We start from the raw sequence: 22682 nt of genomic DNA on the forward strand, positions 1-22682 counted from the left end.
CTTTATTGCAAAGCAGCCTTCCCCCCCTGTTCATTTGATCTTATTCTGACACTTTTTTTTTTTTTTTACGAGTGGGTAGCCACTGGACACTTGCTATTACCACAGTTGTGAAGTGTTGACTCTCAGGTTTGAAATGAATGCATTAACTCCTCTTGCAAGCTCATTTCTCTTTCTTTCTCTTTGAATCTTTTGTGGCATCTCTGTGACAAACAGTAACATGCTCTGCTACTGTGAGGGCAGAGTGAAGCAACACAGTGGGAGGCTTGGAAAAATATTGTGGAAGTAATTTTTATTTCTAAAGACCTTTTAACTGGCACTCTGCACCCAGAATCCATAAGTACATATGAATCAGTTTCCCTTCCAATGACCCATTAGTATGGCCTCAGTTCTGTGTTTTATGGATTATATTTTTTTAAAAGTATGAAAGATCACCTTTAAATTGTACACATTTTGTATTTATTTTATCAAGTTATAAATTTCCTTTTACATTCATCTCAATGTGTATGATTTTTTTCTTAAGAAAGTACAGCCATACCTTGGTTGCTGAACGCCTTGGAACTCGTACGTTTCAGCTCCCAATAGATCGAAAACCGGAAGTGAGTGTTCCAATTTTCGAATGAATTTCGATGAATGTCCAGCACAGCTTCCGCGGCTTCTGATTGGCTGCAGGATGCTCCTGCAGCCAATCGGAAGCCGAGTCTTCATTTTTGAACAGTTCTGGAAGTTAAACGGACTCCTGGAAAGCATTCTGTTCGAGAACCAAGGTACGACTGTACAGAAAACAACTAAAGACTAGTTTAAAGCAAAGGAAAATACCTTTTCATCTAATTGGAAAAGCTTGTTGAATCAAAAATGTTTTCAGTTGTTTCTGGAAACTACACAGTGTAGACACCTGTTGTATCTTGATGGAAATACTTTTCCATAGAAACTGATGAAGCCCTGGAAGCCCAGCCCTGAGTTTCTGTGGCTTCTAATATTATGGAGAGGTGAAACTTACCTGAAAACACAGGTTTCCCTTATATTCCTACTGGGAATATAAGGGATAAAACAGACTCACTGTATCCATTTAACATGCATTCTTCTCCCTTAAATACATGTTCTTGTATGCTTTGCAGTGTATTTCCACCTAAAATGTACATTTTTGAGCTGAATATAAAAACTAAATAGAGCTTGCTGGATTAGGCCAATTGCCCATCTCGTCCCCCTTGCTGGCAGATGGCATTATCCCTGCTCCCACAATCCCAATCTTTCTTGGAAATTTACACTCTTCCTCCCCCCATCGCCACTCCATTCTTACCAGGGAGAACCGCTACAGCTATCATTCTGAAATATGGCAGGCTTTGTACGCTTAGAAGGGGCAGCCATGCCTGTAAACTGAATCTAATGCTGGCAGAAAATAAAGATGCTTTAAAACAAATTGATTTTAAAGGCATCCCTGCATGAAAACACCTGTATGTCTCTGCCTACAATTTGGCAGCCTGGATCCACTCTGGATGGGCATGTGTGCCTGTAAATGCCATCTACTTTGAAAAAGGGGAAACAACATTTTTAGATTCCCCATTATAGTGAATGGAGGGGGGACGACAAAGCTTTGCTTTAAATGTATCTAATTCAGTCCCAAATAATGAACTGAATTGGAGAGACACATACACCTAGTCAAGATACATTCATTATTATGATTTTCCCTGTGCTTTCAGTTCGTTAGCAATTTCCTATTTAGACACAGTGGTGAGAGGTTCTGCATTGCTTTTGGATCTGATTTGTTTGCAGTTCTATCCAGTGCTATAAAAAGAAGTACTGGTGCCTTTTTATTCATTGCAAAGTTTCACATATGCTTGGCCTTTATAGTGGCAGGCCATGGGGAGATAATGTATTCTCTTCTAAGAGCATTTTAAACACATTGGCTCACAATTTATTTTGTCCTCTGACACCAAGACATCGCAACACATCCCATTTTCACTTCTGCTTTTCGTTCCCCAGAAAGCTCTCTCTGTGCTTGAGTGAGCTGCGTAAACTTCATTCCCCCAAATGGCTGGAATTTGCAATCTCTTCACATCATCATGCTGTTAAATGATTTCAATACGCATTCTTACTGGGACATCCAACTTCCTATGCCTGGATGCAATGGAGAAATACAACCATACATCTAGTTAAATAGAAATCTATGCTTAAGCCTTTGAAACAGATACACATAAATGCTTGGGGACATTACCAACTTTAATTGTACATGTGGTATGTGACAGCCTGCTATTTCGCAGCTCCGAGAGAGACGTTTTTGTACTCTAGACATGACAAAATCCTGCCCGGCTCTATAGCTTATTTTCCACCTCTTGAATATTTGACAATTTATCACTGCTTATTTGCATTCAAGAGATGGCTTTTCTTTTACCACTGAGGCAAAACCAGGATATTAATTGGGATTTTTATTTTTGCCGCATGTAGATGTCTACTGTAAATAACGGGGGGGGGGGGGGCTGGTGCTGGGAGGAGAATATAGGTCAACATCTTTGGTGAAAACACTGAGGCCATGAGGGGGAGAGAAATAAAATGAATTTGATGTAGGGAATTAGAAATGGCCAGCCATAGTTTGGCTTTTGACATTTTGCTACATGTGGATTTCAGACAAAAAAGTGGGCATAAATAGCTATTCTAAAAATAAGACAAATACTTTTTAAAAGACAATACTCTAAGGACGATGGGAAAAGTCGATTTAGATCATCTGTCCATGAGCTGTGTGAATAAGCAGCACATTCTGACTTGACTGAGCAAATACAGTGGTCCCTCAGGTTACATACGCTTCAGGTTACATACGCTTCAGGTTACAGACTCTGCTAACCCAGAAATAGTGCTTCAGGTTAAGAACTTTGCTTCAGGATGAGAACAGAAATTGTGCTCCGGCGGCGCAGCGGCAGCAGGAGGCCCCATTAGCTAAAGTGGTGCTTCAGGTTAAGAACAGTTTCAGGTTAAGTACGGACCTCCGGAACGAATTAAGCTCTTAACCCGAGGTACCACTGTATAGAATGCCTCTGGATGCTGCCTCCATGTGGTTGTTCCATGCCGGGAAATGACTGTATGTACAAACTTACAATTGACTCTACCATGTGATTTGTACCTTTGCAAGTAAGGATTATTTGGCAGCAGCCTGGAAATAATCCTCACAAAGCAGTGGCAAGTCTATCTGCCATGAAGACTGGTCCATTAGGGCAGAGGGGGGACCACCTTCAATCACCTCCGCATGCCTGCCTGCTTTCTTCCTTACAGGGAGTGGCATTGCCTGTCAGTTTCCTTCTCCTTAGTCTCATTGTTGCCCCTTATAGAACTCAGCAGGGAGGCAGATGGGAACAAAACTAGAATTTAGTTGGCTCTGCTTGTCATTGGCTTTATTTCCACCTACAATTGCATCACATTCACACCATTCATTTAAAGCATAGTGATACTGCTTTTGCTAGTCATGGTTTCACCTAAAGAATTCTGGGAGCTGTAGTTTGTAAAGGGTGCTAAGAGTTGTTAGGTAAAGGTAAAGGGATCCCTGACCATTAGGTCAAGTCGTGGCCGACTCTGGGGTTGCGGCACTCATCTCACTTTATTGGCCGAGGGAGCCAGCATACAGCTTCCGGGTCATGGGGCCAGCATGACTAAGCCACTTCTGGCAAACAGAGCAGCGCACGGAAACGCCGTTTACCTTCCCGCCGGAGCGGTACCTATTTATCTACTTGCACTTTGACGTGCTTTCGAACTGCTAGGTTGGCAGGAGCAGGGACCGAGCAACAGGAGCTCACCCCATCGCGGGGATTTGAACCGCCGACCTTCTGATTGGCAAGCCCTAGGCTCTGTGGCTTAACCCACAGCGCCACCCGCGTCCCCACAGCGCCACCCGCGTTCCTAAGAGTTGTTAAGAGACCCCTATTCCCTTCGCAGAGCTAGTTTCCAGAGTGGTTCAACAATCAATCCCGCTTCCCAGGGAGCAGTTTAGGATTTTTGCCTTTTTAATAAAAACCCGCAAGCCTTAGTTTTTCAACTGTCCAAGAATTGTGAGTGTTGAAGTTTGGTGAGTGTGTTAACATGGCTGCTCGCAGTGTGCGCAGATGCAAATGCCTGCAGGTGTAACCCAACAGAATTGAGTTAGTCATTCAATTTATTTTACAGGATTGGTTCCAGAATCAATTGCACAGTGGCCAATGACCATGTTTCGAAAAAATAAGCACAGGTAGGTTTCCTCCTGAAAGCTATGCACACCATATGTGAGTGTGGGTCTTGACATTTCATAGCCTAAAATAGGAAACGCTTGCATTTTTGATATTTGATGTCCTGGTTATTATGTATGAGCAGATGTTCCATAGGAAGAGTCTATCTAGTCTTCATTCAAATTCTAATCATAGGCTGTGTATACACCATATATTTAAAACATCCCTCAATAATCTTGAGCACTGTGGTTTACTCATCAAAAATCTACAGTTCCCAGCACCCACAACAGTTCCCACGATTCTTTGGAGGGCATGAATGTGCCTTAAATACATGATGTGTATGCAGCCTTACTTTCTTTTTGTTAATCCAGTAAAATAATAGCAGATTATGAGTTGTCTTTGTGTGTTTCTGAAAAGATATAACAAGAGTATTATTACTTTATATATACTTCCATATTCATAGCCTAGCATGCTCCTAGCAAATACAAACTATTTAATTAGCCCCCCCCCCTTTCCTTTAGCAAATGTTAAGCTACTTCTTCAGGCATTTGATAATATATGAGGATTTGTCAGTCACTTTAGATCACTCGCATGCAATGAGCAGTCTTTTTCCTCCAGCAGCTCAGCTTCCTATGGGTGCCTTTAGCAATGCTTAGACATTTCAAATGTGGTGGCAAACTGCATTTCACATTACTGTGAAAAGCTTCTTATGAAATGCATGAAATCAGCAAAATAAACTGGGCTCTGGTGGTTTTCGGTTAACTTAAAGTGGTATTGGGTGCATAGTGATTTCTTTCTCTCTCTTTTTTTTAATATAATATTTATTAAAGTTTCCAATTATAAAGACATAAACACAAACCCACATGAAAACATACACACACAAACAAAACAGGTATAATTCCAGTCCCTTTCTTTCTTAAACCTTATTTCCCCGACCTCCTCTCACCTCCCCCTTCTGTATTATAATTTCATTTTTGTCCGCTCAACAAATACTTACTTAAAATCTTATATCTTATAAAAAACCCAAATTTAAGTTAATTTTAAACCTTTTTCCTAAAGTCGACCCAAATCTCCCTTCCGCGATTTTCCCACCTTCCATGAAAGTTACAAAAAGTAAACGTATGAACAAGATCTAAACAAATTATATTTTAACACCGTTTGGATTCCCATATCCCCCCCTCCCTTTCCCGAATGTGGTCCCTAAACCAATGTCCACCAGTACATCTGTTCTAGCCTGTGTCCCAAACGCCTGAGGCTTTTAGCCCTCTCTTAGTTTCTCTCTGCCGGTCTTTTTGACAGTCCTTTGTTTTCAACATCGACTCTCGAAGAAGCCCTGTCACCATAATGTCCATTTTTCTTACCAACAGGCCTCTGTATTTAGAAGTGGAGCTTGAGTTCTGTTTCTGTTTCTTAAATCCTTTGAATCTATATGGCCCTAGAGTTCCAATTTCCATCTTGAACAAATTTATGCTACCAGGCCTCTGGTCAGACTTAATCTTCTGCAGCCTTGTGGCTTCACCTTCAGTTTCCGGCGAGTCCTCATGTGTCTCTTGGGATTTGTCAAAGTTCATTTCCTCAGCTGTAGCTGCCTCTATTCCACCTTCCAAGGCTTTTGGTTCAGAGACAAAAACTTGTATCAAGTCTCTTCCTGTTCCCATAAGATTGTTGACAGTATCATTCAATGCTGTTGTTGTTGTTGCTAAGATATCACTCTGGTCGTGGAGCTTTCCCAGGAGATAAAAAGTCCTATTCAGCTCATCGAGTATTTTTCCACTTAGAGCCATTTCTTGCAGTATCACAAAAGTCCCCTCTAGGGGGACTCTGTTTACTTAGTATCTTTCCAATTTCACTCCAATAGTCCAAATGTAACTTATTTTCCTTTACTCCTGACGATTTGTATCTAAATTTAAAAGAAAATCTAGCCAGCAGAGTCACCAGAAACAGCGTTTCCTTTTATTTCCCAACTTTGACAGCTAGTTTGACAGCTGTCAAAGTCTGTATTTTTTCAGCAGGCTCCCACACAGATCACTCCCGGGTCCCGGGGGGGTTGTACTTTAGCCTAAGCCAGTTCTTATCCTCCAGCAAAATCAATTGTACAGTCCAATCGCGAAAATATTAATTTTTCTTCCAAAAAGGAAAAGATGTTTCTCCCGACTTTAGTTATCCAGTCTTTGCTTTCAAATATCTACAAGGTGGGGGGCGCAGACTTCCTTTTTACCCCTCCCCCGTTCGTATCGAATTTAAAAAGGAATTTTCTTTAAAGTCCGATTTCCGTATTACTCACGGGTTGTTACTTTTAGTCCGAATGTTTGAAGGAAAAAGTCAGTCTCCATCCATGGCATGCGGCTTCACTCAGCAGGGGAAGCAGAAGACTCTCAGCACCGCGCCGCTCCCCGTCCCCCGTTCCGCAGCCTTTAAAAAGGCTCCTTTACAGGTTGGGGGGGCACTGATGGTGCCCGCCGAGTCACCACATCCACAGGCATCCACACCTGTGGTTTTTAAGGGTCCCCGCGTCGCCGGCGTGGTAGAACCCGATCCCTACTGAGCCGATTCCCTCCGGAGATCGGAGGGAATCCGCCATTAGATGTTGGCGCTAACCCGGAAGTCCGTGATTTCTTTCTCTCTCATTCACCCTGTTCAGTTATTTTGGTACATCCTAGATGATACTCTAGTCATAGCCCCAGTGTATACACAATAAATGCATCATGGGGACTTTGCACATAATTGGTATATGCAGAAAGGGACCCCCAACACGGAGGGAATCTTGAAGGGAGCATTTAACAGAGAGACATTTAGAATCTTTTTATTACTGCAGGTGGATGCTGCCATATTACTTGGAATACTTGTGGTAGTGACTCCATTTTGAATTATAACACCTGTGTTAACATCAAATACTAACTCTGTGCATTAAGAATTGCACTTGGACACTTTTAATTCTCAGAGGTTGCAATTGTACAGTCAAAACAACAACAACAACAACAACAACATATTATTTATACCCCACCCATCTGGCTGGGTTTGCCCAGCTACTCTGGACGGATTCCAACAAAATATTAAAATACAATAGTCCTTCAGATATTAAAAGCTTCCCTAAACAGGGCTGCCTTCAGATGTCTCCTAAATGTCTGGTAGTTGCTTATTTCTTTGACATCTGATAGGAGGTCATTCCACAGGGCGGGCACCAGTACCGAAAAGGCCCTCTGCCTGGCTCCCTGTAACTTCGCAGAACCTTTTACTTGCTTTACAGTTTGTAATTTTTAAAAATACAAACAAAAAGAAAGAAATAGGAATGGTTTGAAATCTGGAATATACTGGAATGGGAAAACCTACCTTGAAAAGTTTGGGGAATAGTGCGAGCAAAGTCAAAGGCAATGCTCCAAATGATCTAAATAGAACTGGAGGCAGGGCACCCAGCAGATTTTTTGAAAGTGTTACAAAAAGCAACATCTTAATACGATAGTTAATTTAAATTGTTTCTAACATCTTCTCATCCACGAAGCTCCCAGTCCCACTCAATAATTTACAAATTGCAATCCGCACTAGTTCTATCTGTCCAATTTCATTTGTGTCTGGTTTGCGATTGCCACTTACTTTCTTCTCCAACCTTTCATCTTTTCACTTTGAAAGTGTCGCTCTCGGCGCTGTGTTTGTTGCTCCAATTCAGTTTTCCAGGAGCAAATGTTGGTACTTCACAAGAGGACAATTCACACTTTCCCCACCGGATTGGCTATATTTCTAAGCCATTTTCAACACTGTGAAATCTTAAGAAGATTGAGGAGCAACTGAGAGATTTATACTCATTCCAACATAAATTCAAATGCACATGAGGTTTATTTCATTTTATACATATTTATTTCCCACCTGTCCAAGGAGCTTGAGGTGGCATACCTAGTTCTCCCTTGGCTGCTTTAATCCCCACAGCAACCCCGTGAGGTAGGTTAGGCTGAGAGGTAGTGACTGGCACTAGGTCACCCAGTGAGCTTCATAACTACATGGGGATTTGAACCCTGGTTTCCCAGGTGCTAGTCCAGGACACTAACCTCTGAACCACTGTGGCTCCCTTGTTGTCTGGGGTGGGTGAGCATGGAGTAGAGCCACTGTCCTACCATGCAATCAGTAGTGTACTTGTGCAATTCTTCAGATAAAAATCATTTAGAGGTTCATCAACAAAACAATATTAAAAGCATAAGAATCTGCAGCAGATATACAGTATCAGATTAAAACTATATAGAACTCAACACACACACACACACACAACATAGCAATAACACAAGCGAAACAACCCAAAACTTGGAATACAGATTATCAGTTTGTTGATGACATTTGTTTTAGTTAAAGTACACCTGCAGATACATTAGTGTTGGATTAGGTCTCTCCACAATGACACATGTGACATGGGTGGATGTAGTAACCTAAATAATATTTAGGTGGCACTATCAAAGATGTTGTAGGAGCTCTTAATTAGCACTACTGTTACAAGGAACTGGGTACGTGAGGAAGTGCTAAATGGCAGCCACCAATTAGTAGCTATCAAGAGGAGATCCTTCAGCACCTGCATATAAATTTAAATTTAAAAGAGGGGAGCTAGATGCAATGGGAAACCTGCCTCCTGATGAAATTTCCACATACGAAACCTCCCACCCTCCAAAATGGCCCCAGGTTTTCGGCTTGTTTCCCCTGTTCAGTTTGAGCTGGAAGTTTATGCCTAGAAAATCCAAACATTACTAATACAGGCACGCTCAGTTGAACATTGTCTCGTGTTTTTTTTTGTTTGTTTTTTTTTAAAAAAATAAAAATGGCAAGGATGACAACAGAAAAGCCTTTCATGGAACAATCACCCTGACCACAGAGTATAAAATCATACTCTGCCATAAACTTGGTAGTTGTATTAATGGTTATTTATGCTCTGCTACAAAATATTATGATAGTCAGTAAATTATCAGTCAAACAATAAAAGGAATGTATTTATGTAAAGGGTTTTTTTATTGACACTTTTAAATGCCAAATCGTAGTCCTGATGGAGTGAAATGTTATGCTAATAAAGTAATCGGAAAGGGGGAAGCCCACAAAGTTAAATATTGTGCTAAAACGGACTCTGTAGAATAAATGAAAAATGAGTTTTGCCTTTTGGCAAGGATTTATCCACACCGGGGTGTTTTAGGTTTGAGGGGGTTTGGGCAAAGTGACCTCTACTGACCTCTGGTGACCTCTGTCCTTGACTCCTTGGGAATTTCTTGGTGGCAACTATCAGAAGATAATGGAGTCTAGTGGATGTTCAGCCAAGGGGGTAAGGCTCAGTTGCTCTCCTGGCTTCCCCAAACAGTGGGTCAGACACTCCTGCCACATGTGTCAGGGATTGGACTCAAGAGGGCAAGGTGGAGGAGGAATGGTGGAGACCACCTCCTAGGAGAAGAGGAATGCAGCATTGAATTACAGCAGGGGCTTCAGGAGTTTGAGGAAGATCACAGCTCAGAGATAGGCAAACAGAAGAGTTGGGAAGTGTTAGCAGAAAGGGAAGGGGAGACAGAAGCAGAGCAGCCAGCTGACACATCTTCTTCAATAATAATAATAATAATAATAATAATAATAATAATAATAATAATAATTTATTTATACCCCGCCCATCTGGCTGGGTTTCCCCAGCCACTCTGGGCAGCTTCCAACAAAATATTAAAATATAATAGTGCATCAAACATTAAAAGTTTCCCTAAACAGGGCTGCCTTCAGATGTCTTCTAAAAGTCGGGTAGTTGTTGTTCTCTTTGACATCTGGTGGGAGGGCATTCCACAGGGTGGGTGCCACCACCAAGAAGGCCCTCTGCCTGGTTCCCTGTAACTTGGCTTCTCGCAGTGAGGGAACCATCAGAAGGCCTTCGGTGCTGGACTTCAGTGTCCGGGCGGAATGATGGCGGTGGAGACGCTCCTTCTAGTATACTGGACTCATTGTTCATTAAGAGTGCAGGAACAAAGGATTCAGAGGCAATTGACCATGAGCAGCCACCGTAAAGGGAGTTACTCTTGTTAGGGAGCAGGGAGGAGGAGACCAGTTGGAGCAACAACATTGTCAGGGCTTGTTGTGTTCTTTTGTCTCTCGCTATTATGAATGAATAAACTCATTAAAAAGGACTCTAGCTTGCTTTCTGGTTTTCTGCAACCAGGGGAGGAATAGCTTTCCCTAAGTCTTGACAACATGCTACACAGCACCAAGCTCCCTGCGCCTTTCACCTCCCCTCTCCTTCTTGGTACGTGCCAGAAGCCTGTTGGGCTGGGAAGCATCATAGCAATGGTGCCCCATCCTCACCAGTCACCACTGGTGTAGCCCAATGGTGAGGTGATTTATAGAATGAAAGGAACAACACGCACAAACAGTCCTCATCTAACTTAAAAGTAAAGGAAGTGCTGCAACAACAACAACAACAACAACAACAACAACAACAACAACAACCCCATTATAATTTTCTCTCCCCTTTCATAATGTTTGAATGCAATTTCTTTTCTCATTAATTGACAGGTAATAGTTGGGGGACAGAGTGCAGGAGAATTCTTCAGCACAGTACTAATTTAATGTTGTTGTTTCACCAACACATGCAGCATTAGCACACCAGAGATCTGTGGTTCAGGCAGACACCCCACTGGTGTAGTTGCTGAGAGCCAACTTTAAATGAGAATGCCAGCATGTGGTATACTTCATCGGTAGGGTTCCCCCCCTTTTCTCCTCCTCTTCTCGCTTGCCTGGCATCATTTTAAAATTGGGCTTGCGATAGACTTTACATAGTACACTAGGGATGTGTAATGTTAAACATTAGGGGAGTATAATTGGATGAAAATGTATTAAATTGCTACTGTTTGGAGTTTGCATCACTGAATAGCAACAAACAAAGGCTGAAAATGACGGATTAGTAGGAGTAGCTCGCTGTGTTTACCATGAATTCCCAGCTGGACTGTGCAAGCTTTGAAAAGTGAATTGGAGTTGGTGTTGCATGAAGTTTTTATTTATTTAATTACTTTAAAAGAATATTTATTTATTGTTGTTCCACTGCTATCCATTGAATTTCATGGCTGAATCAGAACTTGGACCCAGATCTATTTGGTCAAGGGCCAGCACACAACCAGTTCCATGACACTTTGCTGTCGAGTGTTACAACAAAATATTGGTCTTCTTGTTCAGTGTACTGGTGCCTTTACTTAAATCTGCAAAGGAAGGTCTTCTGCATTTTTAAAGATGGAACTGGCACTAGGATGATGGCTGCACCATACAGAGGTCCAGGTATCATTCAATTCAGCAAAATAATTCGAAGATATACAAGAGTGTGTGTGCGTGTGCACACACAATCACTAATTTAGGGGGGAATGACACAGGTGTACATAATGTGATGTGTTCCAACCTTCTAGAACAGTGTTATTCAACCTTGGGTCTCCAGCTGACTTTGTAGAAGACATCTTAAGGCAGCTCTGTTAAGGGAAGTTTTATCATGCCGTTTTATCGTGTTTTTTATCATGCCGTTTTATCGTGTTTTTTATCATGATGTCTTATCGTGTTTTTTTATCACACTGTTTTATCGTGTTTTTAATATTTTGCTGGGAATCGTCCAGAGTGGCTGGGGAAACCCAGCCAGATGGGCAGGGTATAATTACTACTACTACTACTACTACTACTACTACTGGCCAATGGTGAGGAATGGCGGGAGTTGGGGTCCAAAAACAGCTGGGGGAACCCAGGATGAACAACTAGCGCAAAAGTAAGGATATAGAAAAAAATGTCTCCTGAAAATCTCCCCAAGCTACAAATGAAAGAATGACAAGAAATTAAGAGTGGGGATTTTTATTTAGGCAAAGTACATAACAGCATTCTAAACCACAGAGCCTAGGGCATGCCGATCAGAAGGTCAGCGGTTTGAATCCCTGCAATAGGGTGAGCTCCCGTTGCTTGGTCCCAGCTCCTGCCAACCTAGCAGTTCGAAAGCACATCAAAATGCAAGTAGATAAATAGGTACCACTCCGGCGGGAAGGTAAATGGCATTTCTGTGCACTGCTCTGGTTCGCCAGAAGAGGCTTAATCATGCTGGCCACATGACCTGGAAGCTGTTCGCCGGCTCCCTCAGCCAGTAAAGTGAGATGAGTGCCACAACCCCAGAGTCATTCGCAACTGAACCTAACGGTCAGGACTCCCTTTTACCTTTACCTTTACATAACAGCAGCCAGTTTGCACCTAGAAAGCTACACAAGCCAGAATCTTTTGTTAAATCACTCAGCCATTTAATAATGTTCTAGTCATTATTAGCATGAATACCTCTTCTCTTGGCTACCCCATATGGACTATCAGAGATGCATTTGCCCCTTTTTTGTGTATCAAAGTGATGCTTTTATTCACTCTCACTCCATGCTTATTAGCATCTACAGGAAATACAATAAAGGTGATTGTCTAGAACAGCAGGTTACTCTTTCACATAGCAAAAAGACATGTTTCTATCCAGTTCCCTAATCACAATGTATCAAGCATCTTTTTTAAAAAGCAGAAAAACAGTGCGATGAGAGTCAGTTCAGCATAACTAGCAGAACCCAGCAAAAATTATTAAAAATACTTCTAGCTACACTATCATTATGTGGTTTCAAAAGAAATCTTTTTGCTGAGGATTAATTGCTTTCTGTAACGGGTTTCTCTGTTCATCCGCATAATTCTGTTTGTTGCATGTCTGTTCTGTTGTTATGCTAAATAACAGGGTTTTGAAGATATCGAACAAGAAACAGCTTAGTGCATGATAGTTTGGGGACACAAACATTTCTATTGCCCAGATTTATTGCGTAATGAATTTTGAATCCCAGACACATCTGCTGCTTATTATTTATTGTTGCTGTTAAATCATTTGAGAGCATAAGTTACTGGAGGAATTGTTCAAAGTTGGGGCAAGATCCCAGTTCATCGAAATAGTTAGAAATGTTGCCAAAGTCCACAAGTCTAACTCAGTTTAAATAGTGTTTTCCGTTATATCTATTTGCGTGGAAACTCTCTCATTCAACATTTAAAGTAGCGCTGTGGGTTAAAGCCTCAGCGCCTAGGGCTTGCCGATCGAAAGGTCGGCGGTTCGAATCCCTGCGGCGGGGTGCGCTCCCGCTGCTCGGTCCCAGCGCCTGCCAACCTAGCAGTTCGAAAGCACCTCCGGGTGCAAGTAGATAAATAGGGACCGCTTACCAGCGGGAAGGTAAACGGCGTTTCCGTGTGCGGCTCTGGCTCTGGCCAGAGCAGCGATGTCACGCTGGCCACGTGACCCGGAAGTGTCTCCGGACAGCGCTGGACCCCGGCCTCTTAAGTGAGATGGGCGCACAACCCCAGAGTCTGTCAAGACTGGCCCGTACGGGCAGGGGTACCTTTACCTTTACCTTTACCTAAATCATAGGTTTGCTTGACAAACCCTTTGCCAATACCAGTATGAAGTGATCTGGTTCACACTTTCACACTTTTCTGAATTTCAGGATGCCTTCACCCCAAAAATGTGTTTATAAATATGTTAAGAACTGCATATTGTGTGACAAAATATATTTTAAAATAAGTATTTAAGTGTGAATTCTCATGCAGATGTAACACACATTAATGCAGAACTGGAAAGGAACAGACTTAGGAATGAAAAAATGTGAAAGTGACGCAGATGGGAAATAACTTGATCCCTTGTAAAACACTAAGCTACTTGAACTGGAATTCTTGGTAGATTTTTAAAAAGGGATTATATTTATTTTAATCTTTCCCTATCAAAGAAAAACAAGCAAAAAAATCAACAAGAACTCAAAGCATATGCATTTGGTTTCAGCAAACATAAGAGCAAAACAAGTAGTCAACAGAAAATCATAACACGTGCACAAATCAACACTTAGCGAAGCAATCAGGGAACCGCCACAGAAGTAATCATCTAGCCAAGCATAAAGAGAAGAAGGAAAATTAACTCATTCAACCTATAACATCACTCCATAAAGCCACATGAGTTGATGGAGGAGCCTATTATGCTCTTTGACTGAAACATATTTAATAAAACAAAACCATTTCACATAAAACTTTTTTTTCCTCCTTGGAGTTTTCCGTTCCCTTAATTGACAAGGGTCACCCCCCCCCCCCATTTAGGGCCACCAACCAAATCTGAGAATACCACTCCTCAAATTAGGTGCTATTCTGCTAATTTACCATTTCAGGATACCACTATGCAGGTTGCAATATAAAAGGAAACCAATGTACTCTGATAAAGTGCCTTTTTCTCTCCATTATCTAAAATGGACATTATCTAAAATGGACAACAGTGCCAGAAGTGGATCTGGTGACAGCAGCTGCCCCATAATCAGTTGGAGCTCATGGAAAACCTTCTTCCAAAGCTCCTCAATCACTGTGAAATAACCTAGTCCTCCACACAACCTCCAACCATTGGGACTGGTACTATGTGTTATCCTATTCAGAGACTGAGGAGTCAGATATCACCTATGAATTTAAAACAATTCTCTTTAAATCTTGCTGATGAAATGGAGCTTTCTCCCACACTTTCTCCCATTTTTTCTGAATTCCCTTACCACCATAAGGTACTAGCAGATTCAGCCAGAAAAATCATAATCCAAATCTGCAATAATCTTAGTCTACAAATGAATGTTGATTAACAACAACCTTCCTGCAAAGTGTGCCTTTGGTCTGAGATACCATACCTCTCCAGATAGTTTAGATTTGCTGCTTTGTCTAAGACCATTCACTGAGCTTTACAATTTGGGAAGAATTTGAAAATATCCAATTCCAAATGTCTGTCAGCTGCAGCACTAAAGTAAAAGCAGGGGCAGAGCTTGGTAATACGGTGCCCCAAGTGAGGGCAAAATATGGAGCCCTCTCTATTTCTTCTTTTCACAATAATTCCTTTTGGAAAAGAGTTTGTTGAAGTGCCCTCCCCCTTCTTGCCTTCTGTTCTGTGCATGCTCTCAAGTGCTCTGTTTGGTCTGAGAAAGCACCCACACTGCCCTAAATCTGGCACTGTATAAAGACTCACATTTGTTTTACAATTGTATTTGGGAAGGGCTACCCAGGTGGTGCTGTGGGTTAAACCACAGAACCTAGGGCATGCCAATCAGAAGGTTGGCGGTTCAAATCCCCATGACGGGGTGAGCTCCCGTTGCTCAGTCCCTGCTCCTGCCAACCTAGCAGTTCGAAAGCACGTCAAAGTGCAAGTAGATAAATAGCTACCGCTCCGGCGGGAAGGTAAACAGTGTTTCTGTGCGCTACTCTGGTTCGCCAGAAGCGGCTTAGTCATGCTGGCCACATAACCTGGAAGCTGTACACCGGCTCCCTCGGCCAATAAAGCAAGATGAGTGCCACAACCCCAGAGTCGTCCTCGGCTGGACCTAACAGTCAGGGGTCCCTTTACCTTTTACCCAAGTACAATAAAGATATACCTTTGATCAAGTGTGGAAGGAATACCTCCATATACAATTGGGCATGTTCATTTAAATACTCATAAGCAAAGTCCATATTTTTCCAAGTTGCTACTTCAGAGTATTATTGAGAGGAGCATTCCAAATATGATGTCTGTGTGCACAGTTCACATTTGCAGAGAGCCTCATTTATTTTGCGTATCTATACTGAAATAAAAAGTGAATTGCCCTTAAGTCATGGAATATATATCTTTCAAGACGCTTCAGACTACATCTTTCAAATCTCTGAAAACAGTGTAGGCAGTTACTTCCTGCTTCTGATGCTCAACCTTTCATCTACTCGTCTCGTAAACACTCCTACAAGCCTGGCTGATGAAAATTAATATTTAAGAACACCAATTGTATCTCGGCATGTCAGAGGAATCTGTTGAACATGGACTACCAAGCAGAATTTCTTCTATATTTTTGTTTGACCCCCATCACAGCTCAGACTCTTGCTATGAATTCTTTTCACCTTAGTTCTCTACAACAGAAGCATTTTGTTAAACATACACACATTGTACGTAAATAGATACACAAACTGCTTTGCGGTAGGTGTTAAACGTGACACACATACCTGACCATTTTTTTTTGTAAAGTATACACATTTGTGAAATAAAGTGTTGCAATAAAAAAGCTGTTTATGCAGTTAGATGCGTGAGAGAGGCTGCAATCCTATCCCCGCTTACCTGCAAGTAAGCTCCATGTAATTGAATGGGACTTACTTGTGAGTAGACATGGTTAGAATTCCAGCCATAGATGCCTTTGTGATAGGCCATTAGCCACTTCATTAATTTTATCTTTAAAGTGCCACAAGACTCTTTGTTGTTGTTAGTACAAAAGACTATAACAGGGTTACACTTCTAGAAATGCATTAACTTTGAAAGGACAAGGAAGGCAATTGATTTGTAAATATCTATGGATGGCTAAGATGTTTGTGTCTATTATGTACTATGATAAATGGAAAAAAGTACATCTATTTCTACATCAGCAGATGATGAAACAGGAAAAAAAATACTTGTGCAAAATAAACCCAAAGGCTGTTTTAAAGTAGCAACACTGGTCACTGGCACTGCAGAGGACGCTGTATCAAAGATGTAGAACAGAGTGCGAGAGGCGCCAAATTTTAGCATTGCACAGGGTGCCACTGAAACTTGAGAGCCCAAAGTCCACCACTGATAGACCAATTGCAATGGGACAGAAGGCAACATGAATAAATGTTGGAACAGATTGTGGCACCTTTCTATGTTCCTATTTGCATCCCATTGGTTCTTGATCATATCTTGAATTCAATTTAAACTTTAGCCTAGAGGAGCACTGAAATATACTCGGAGTTGAGTGTTGACAGGCCAATCAGGTTGCTGATTCACTTCCTCCTGGAGCTGGACTGGGCGGCTCCTGCCGACCAATCAGGTTGCTGCCTTCTAGGATCCTACCTGCCTATTGTTCTAGGATCCAAGCTCAGTACATAACAAGCACAAAGAGAATTGAAAGAGAAGAAAGAGAGGAATGAGAAGAAACAGAATACCTTCCAAGTAGGATATTGCCTAGGATAAAACATTCACATCTACACCACAAATCTAAAACTAGTCACAACCAGTCTAACCAGTACAAACTCCTCCAAGCATCCCTGGGGATTTAGTAAGGAATTATGTGTGATTCCTGGTGTCTAGTTCAAAATAGTTTGTCTGTTTAAAATCCACGGTGCTAAACTAGTTTAAAAAGCAAGGTTACCTTTGCAGTGAAGATGTGCCCAGGGCTCTGGTACTAAGACCAAAGCCAGTGTTCAGCAAGAGCCTGCTCCAGTCTGGTGCCCTCTGCATGTTTTGGATTATAGCTCCTATCTGCTGCAGCCAGCATGACCAATGGTCAGAGATCATGGGAGTTGTAGTGCAAAACACCTGGAGGGGGTACCATTACCAGGTTGGTGAAACCTGGTACACAGTATCATAGTTTACTTCCTGAATTACTAGTTAGTGTCCAGGCACAGTGTGTCTAATGTTGTTGGGGTAGAGAGTGGAAACCAATAATGACAGGGCAACATACCGGGATCAAACCGGCCACAACTTTTATTGATTGCAGGTGTCAGTTGGCTTTGGCATAGGCATTGAGTGTGAATCCTGAATCATACAACCTTTATTGGTGAAAAGATTATTCCTTCAGGGTCAATTCTGGGTTATGAATTACCTCATGATGTGCACCAAATTGGACCAATCTTCCAGGAGGCCATTCAGAATGTTCTATGGCCCATTAACCTCTGTTTGGGCATTCAGACAGAATCCGCCCCCCTGGATTCCTTTTCTGAGATACCCAGATCCCTTGAAAGAGGAATAGGGTTAGAGCACCAATCTATCCTCAATGCTTGGACTAAGCATCCAACTCAATGCCCTTTTTCCACCAGCAAGTTGTGACAATTGCTATGAGGAAGGCAAAACCTCAATTTTGTCTGTAGGTGAATTCCTCCCTGGCCCAAAATATGGTAACTGAATAATGCCACAGCAAGGTCCGAGCATGCACTGTCCAACATGCCTACTGCATGGGTAGTGTCAAAACATTAGGACAGGACATCTGATGATATTGTGAGCACAGTCAGTTCAAATAAAAAGAAGGCAGACCTGAGTGAAGCCCATCCAGGGTAGACTTCACCCAGGTCTGCCGAATAATGATCCACCCCTTAGTTCACCTATGATTGACCAATTCCTGGGGTATGTCCAGTCAACCATCATGGCCAACAGAGGAAACGCTATCTGTTGGCCATGTGGGAAGAGTTGTTCGCTGACTCCCCATAGACACACCAGGCCACAACTGCCGCCGCCACCAAAAATGGTAAGTGGACTTGTTGTGAGTGTGTGTGTGTCTCTGTGTGACCCAAACAAACTTTTAATGATGAATTTACCAGGCTTTGCAAGGCAATTAATATCCTCTGGGATTGGAACAATTCAAGTGCTAACCTCACTTAGGATTGAATTTACCTGATATTTCCTTCAAATTGCTTCTCGAGCTCTTAATTTCCAAGGCATGAAATTTCCAAGGCTGTTGATTTCTTGGTATTTGAGCTCCGCTTGAGATCTATTTCTTATGCTGTTGCTTAGCTATTATATTTGATTATTAAATAAATAGTTTCTCCATTTTCAAGTAGTTTTGCTTTTGCATGTAAGGAATGCTAATTTCATGTTTACCACACAATCCCATTGAAGGGGGAGGGAAACAGAATCACACAGCAAGTGCAACATCCAGCCATCAGTGGCAGAAATTGCATATTTATCGTGGAAAATGACAATCCCCATCTTCCGTATTTCACAATGAGGTTGTAGTTCCATGGTGTAATCAAATGTGGAAAGGACCCATACCTATCATATTGGATATGGTAAAAGACTCCTATGAAGGAGGTCTTTAAAAAATAAGGTAATTGTAAAAATAAATAAGAGAATAAACTCTCTTCATCCCCTCCCTACACTCATGATTAAACCATGTCATTTTACATTAAAGCTGTTTTTACCAGGAACTTAAAATTGAACTTATTTATTTTCTTTCTCTTTTTAAAAAAGACCCTGTGTAGTCACAATGGTAACCAGAAAACCACCCCTCTCAAACATCAATGTGCCTCTTGTGCCTTCACCTCCAATTCTGCCTTGTGCAGCCTGGGACTGAAAGGAAAAACAAAGCCAGTTTGCTATTCTTGTTGCTAGAAACACACAATGGATGTAGTATGGAGAGACTCACCAGAGAGTTAAATCTCTCTCTTTCCTCCACAATTCATCCAAACCTGCCCTTCAAAAGCAGAGCTCAGCATATGCCAGGTAGCCTGATTCCAGACCATGTGTCACTCACTACCAGCCTGTCTTTGATGTCCCAGTGACTGCCAGCACTCTAGAGTCACTGTTGGAGTCATCACTGCAGAACTGAATATACTCAGAGCAGTTGGAAGGCTCTCCTGGGACATTGGTTGCCTTATTTCTCCTGGGAGACTGGAGAAAACCAGCTCACCCTGGAAAGACTAGCCAGAGGGAGGGTGATAGAGGAAGACTGCTCCTGGCTACCTTTATTCATTATTTTTACAAATGATGTTCAGGACTTGGGGACACCTGCTAGAAGGTGTCCCACTCCTCTTTCTCTACACACATGCTCTGCGCACGAGTAACACATGAACACTTGTTTTTGTCAAATATTTAGGCTCTAATCCATACCAGGGACCTCTCCAGATGTTCTTTTTATTGCATATTCATGATGATTTTTCCCCATAATGCTATTGGAGCAGTCATATACTGTTCAACAACATTTTCAATACTATTTCTGCCTGCAAAAGTTTTGGGGCGATTATACTCATTTGTTGCCATGTCAGTGCATATCCTGTAACTCCCGACCATGATTTTGGGGGTGAGTGGGGGTTGTCCCACCTTTGTGATGTCCTGCATATGTTGTTAGACTACAACTCCCAGCATCCCTGACTATTGGCCATTCTGATGGAAGTTGTAGTTCAACAGCATTTAGATGGCATTATGTTGTCTACCCCTACAGTAAGGGTATTTTGCTGTAGTAAGTGTAGCAAAGCTACTGTGGCGTCTAATCTTTTCCATTTATATGCCCCTAGCATTTCCCACTTTGATGCTAAAAAATTGAGCACAGCTGCCATGTTTTACAGTGCAAAATGCTATTTTGTTTTATAATGTAATGCATCGTATTAGACAATACACTTTTCCACACTGAGATTCAGGTCCTGTGGCACAGATTATTCATTACAATTTTAACGAAAGCAAAGTTATAAGGGAAAGACACCCTGAAAGTTGTTAAGCCTTTCAGAATGGTATAATGAAATGTACTCCTTATTTCCATAGTAAGCAGCAGGATTATTAATAATAAACAACACTTTCCTTTTCATGAATATTTCATTGTAGAGTTCAATGATCTACAGGGGATAGCATCTGCTTTTCCATAAACAAAGAATTTAATGACATGGATATCTTTACCTTACTGATGGGCTGCATATGCAAAAGCCACTCCTAAATAAACTGTCGGCAGTAAATTCTCATCAAAACTAACTTATATATTGTACAGTGTTACTAATATTTATAGTATAAGCTTAACACATTATGTGCAAGTTCCCAAGGAAGAAGGACTGGAGACTGAGATGTTAACTATGATATGTTATAACTTTGAAGCATGCTTCTAACTTTAGGTCTTGTTTTATGTTTTTATATTATTTGTGAATTTGTGTGTGTGTGTGTATTCTTGAGGATAGCAAGCCTTGGGGAATGTGTATATATATCAGCGAAACTGTGCACCTTCTTCAGCCTTTATGCGTAATCTTCAGCAGGGCTTGAGGAATGTGTCTCAACCATACTTTGTACACCACTTAAAGGTTTCACTACAATCAAGTGGTATAAAGATTTTGTTCAACACAACACAATATACCTTGCAGGCAATATACACATTCTCCAACAAGTATGCATGATCTCCAAGAAACACACCCTTTTTTCCCTTACCTCTTGTTCAGAGGCATTGTATCTGCACCCCTTGGGCTGCTTTTTGCCCACTGCCTAATCTTACTTGGCCCACAACATCTTCTCCCACCAATTAGAACAGCAGCAGGAAGGAGTGATGTGAGGTTCCAGATAAAAATTGACTTTTTTGCCTGCAGTCCAATCCCCTTATCACCATTCTGACCTGCTCTCCAGTACAAGAAATGGCAATGGGTAGCATCAGAGGAGTGTTTCCCATTGTTATTGACTCCCATGCCGCTATTAAGTTTTTTCTTTAGCTTAATACCAGCAGGGAAGGGCAGTTCAATATAAGCCCATTTGTGATTTCAGGTGTAAATACACCTGCAAAAAGACAGCAGTCCTGTATCTGGTCGCAGACTAAGCAGATGTTGCAGCAGAGGCTCCATAAGGTGCTATGCAGATTTCCAGTTAAATCAAGGGCTGCAGGGTAGAACATACAATGGTTTGGAAATATAAAATCTACCCGTGCAGCATTGTGTCGGTCAGTTAATACTAAATAGAAGACTGATAAGGCTAATTCACTTAAGGATATGTAAATTTAAATTAAAAGAAGTTCAACTGTTCCAATAAGGGAGTCACCCTGACATCACCATTTCTGTGAGCAGCATAATACACAAGCTGGGAATTTATGGACCATTGCAACATTAATAGCCATTACTTGCAATTGTTTGAAAAGGCACCCCTAAGAAGTTTGTAAAAGTAGAGTCGCTATTTGCCATATGCAAATCTGCTTATGCATGTCGAGGGCTTAAGTAATGTCTGATTATCAGGTTATCGCTTGTGTTTCTCATTTATATCAAGCAACGCCAAGGTTCCAGTGGAATGCAAATTCCACTTTCCACTCCTTGCACAGTACATGAGAGAAAACATGTCAGCTAGAAAAGTCTGTGGTAGTGTTACAGTTAACAGACCTGAGGCATCTTGCAGTTCAGGCAGGTTTAAAATGGCATCAGCATTTAATGTGTTCAAAAAGAAAATATAGCTATAATAAGACCCATTTTGAAATGCGTTCCTATAGCATTCAAACTTTAATAGTGATATTTATATCTAGTAGCACTCACCTGAATACCATATGAGTAACCTTGATAGCACATAAATGAACTGATTTATGTTTGAAACTGGAAAAAGTGGGCTACAGCAGACGAACAGTATTATCACATTTGTTCTAAAAAAACAATAATGTGGCCCCACTTTTCAGGCATTGGTGAGGTTGGGAGAAAAGGAGCTTTTATTCTGAATGACTATGAATGGATTTTGAATATATATTTGTCAGAGCCACCCTGGGTCCCAGCTCACAAGAGACCAAAGTCCAGTCCAAGTTATATACAAAAGGTTTTATTGAAGATCATTGTCGTCGTTACATCCAAACTCCGTGGCTCCACATCTGTTACCCTTAGATGTTAGAAGTCCCCTCTGAGTCCGTCCCTCCCCTGCACCAATTTAAGAGGCTTGTGCTGCTCCACCTTTTCCTCTCCTTCCTTTTCCGCAGGGTCTTCCTGCCCCCCTGTGTTCCCTCTTTCCGGGACTCCCCAGAGGCTGAGTCTTCTCCTGCCTGCTGCCCCCTCCTT

At 41.6% G+C, this 22682-nt stretch overlaps 1 protein-coding gene across 3 annotated transcripts in view; it reads left to right on the forward strand.

Moving 5' to 3' along the window:
* MGAT4C (MGAT4 family member C) overlaps positions 1 to 22682 on the forward strand; it is a 323932-nt gene that overhangs the window by 226302 nt on the left and 74948 nt on the right. The window contains exon 2 of one of the 3 annotated variants that reach the window (XM_079991839.1): positions 4147 to 4207. The exons of the other annotated variants lie outside the window; for them this stretch is intronic. The gene's annotated coding sequence lies outside the window, so the exon portion shown is untranslated. The remainder of the gene's footprint in view (positions 1 to 4146; positions 4208 to 22682) is intronic. 3 annotated transcript variants of the gene reach the window in all.

Source organism: Podarcis cretensis (assembly GCF_951804945.1).
Source record: "Podarcis cretensis genome assembly, chromosome: 10".
In the NCBI taxonomy this organism is placed as follows: domain Eukaryota; kingdom Metazoa; phylum Chordata; class Lepidosauria; order Squamata; family Lacertidae; genus Podarcis; species Podarcis cretensis.